Consider the following 1919-nt stretch of genomic DNA (forward strand, 5'->3'; position numbering starts at 1 on the left):
ATGTCCTAGAGCATTCGATCACAATCGCGTGGCCGAAAACCGCACCTCATTTGGACTCTCCTAGCTCCCCCTAGGCCTATATATACACCCCCTCCAAAAATTCGCGGATCCCCCTTCCTCAAACCCTAAAAAAATCCCTCTCCGCCGCCGCCGGACGTGTCCGGACGAGCCGGACAACGTCCGGATTCCGCCGCCGCCAATCCCGCATCGCCACGTGGCAGCGTGCCCACATCGCCGCCGCCTCCCACCGACACGGGCCCACAGGCCCAGCGCCGGCCCGTCCGCCGTCCGACCGGGCCCCGCACCGCGCCGCCCGATCCGCTTCGCCCCGCCGCCCGGCTCCCCGCCGCCTGTCTACGCCGCCGCCGCCGAGGAGCTTCGCCGCCATCGACGACCGGCGACCACCGCCGCCGCGAACTCGCCGGCCGCCTCCGCCGCTTGCTGCCAGGAGCTCCGCCGCCCCCTCCTCACCGCCTCGCGCCGCCATCCCCGTCTCCGGCCTCCGCAACTCCGGCCGGATCCCACTCCGGTGACCACCCCGACCTCGCTGGCCTCTTCTACATCTCCGGTGGGTACAGTGATTCCGGTGGACACCTTGGAATCCATGCAGATCTGAGATCTGGAATTTTTAGGGTTGACTTTTTCTCCCCGGAACCCTAATTTTTATGCAAACTTTGACCTATGATGTCTCCGCATCCGTAGCTCCGTTTTGGACTTATAGTATATCAAAATGTTCGTCTCGACGAGTACATCATTCCATTCCATTGCATCATTTTCATTTGGGTTCATCTTGATGCCCGAAATGCTGCTAGTAGGAGGCTTCGTGAGTTAATTGTCAGATCTGCTAGTTCATCTTAGACTTTTGTCATTTTTGCCATGATTATTGTGTGCATGATATGCGTGTGAGTCCTATATATGTTTTGTTAAGGACTTTGTTATCTTTCCATAGGTGCAACCCATGCATTTTTAGGATGTGTGTGGTGACTTGTGCAAGCTTGCAAAGTGAGGCACCCGGTAAATCTGTTTTCAGGGACAGAGATTTCACTAAGTCCTGGGATTATTTAGTTCATGATGCCATATGTCCATGCTATTTCCTAGTGATCCGTGCCTCTTTTGAGGATGATCAGTAAAGGAGTTTTGTTAATCTTGTAGTGCTCTATCCATCAATGTCTTTGATTGAAATTATGGAGCACCCTAGCTTGAGTCAATCGAGCTCTACTTTTGCTTCGTTGTGAATCTGGGCAGATCGTCAACTTGTTTGCGATTTTGCCGATGTTATTGTAGTTGATCCGTGCATGCTATGCCATTGTTCTTGCCATTTCTAGCTTGTGTTTTGTACCTTCTTTATGAATGTATGCTTGTCTTGCCATGACTTGAACCGTAGTGAGTGCATCGAGCTCGTAAACATGCCTTTGTGAGTTATGTTTCAGCATGTCCCAGTTTTCACAAAGTCTGAAAACTGATTATGTTTTTGCTATGTTCGTGTGCTTGTTAGTATATTTTGTGATCCCTTTTGGCTCAAGGTCACTAAGGGACTTTTGTTAAGCTTGTTGAGTAGCTCCATGCATGTCTTTCTTTGTCATGTTCAGGTCCTGTAGCATGTTGTTTTGTTGCTCCGAAGAGGGCTATATGATCTGAAATTCCAGACAAGTGTTAATTTCACTAAGTCTGAGATCTGTTTTACAATTTGCGTTTTTGCCATGCTTGTTTGAACCTCCTAATGGATGAATTGGCCATAGCTCAGTGCTAGACTTTTGTTAAGCATCTTGTGTGCATCCCTGCCATGTATTTTGTTGTCATGTTTGGTTGCTGTAGCACGTTCATTTCATTGCATTTAGATGCCTACTTGCTGTAAATCGCAGACCGGTGTCAATTTTGAATCGCTTGCCATTTCCAAACCGTAACTCCGATTCCGGCGT

This window comes from Triticum urartu, chromosome 1, assembly GCF_003073215.2.
Source record: "Triticum urartu cultivar G1812 chromosome 1, Tu2.1, whole genome shotgun sequence".
Classification (NCBI taxonomy): Eukaryota; Viridiplantae; Streptophyta; class Magnoliopsida; order Poales; family Poaceae; genus Triticum; species Triticum urartu.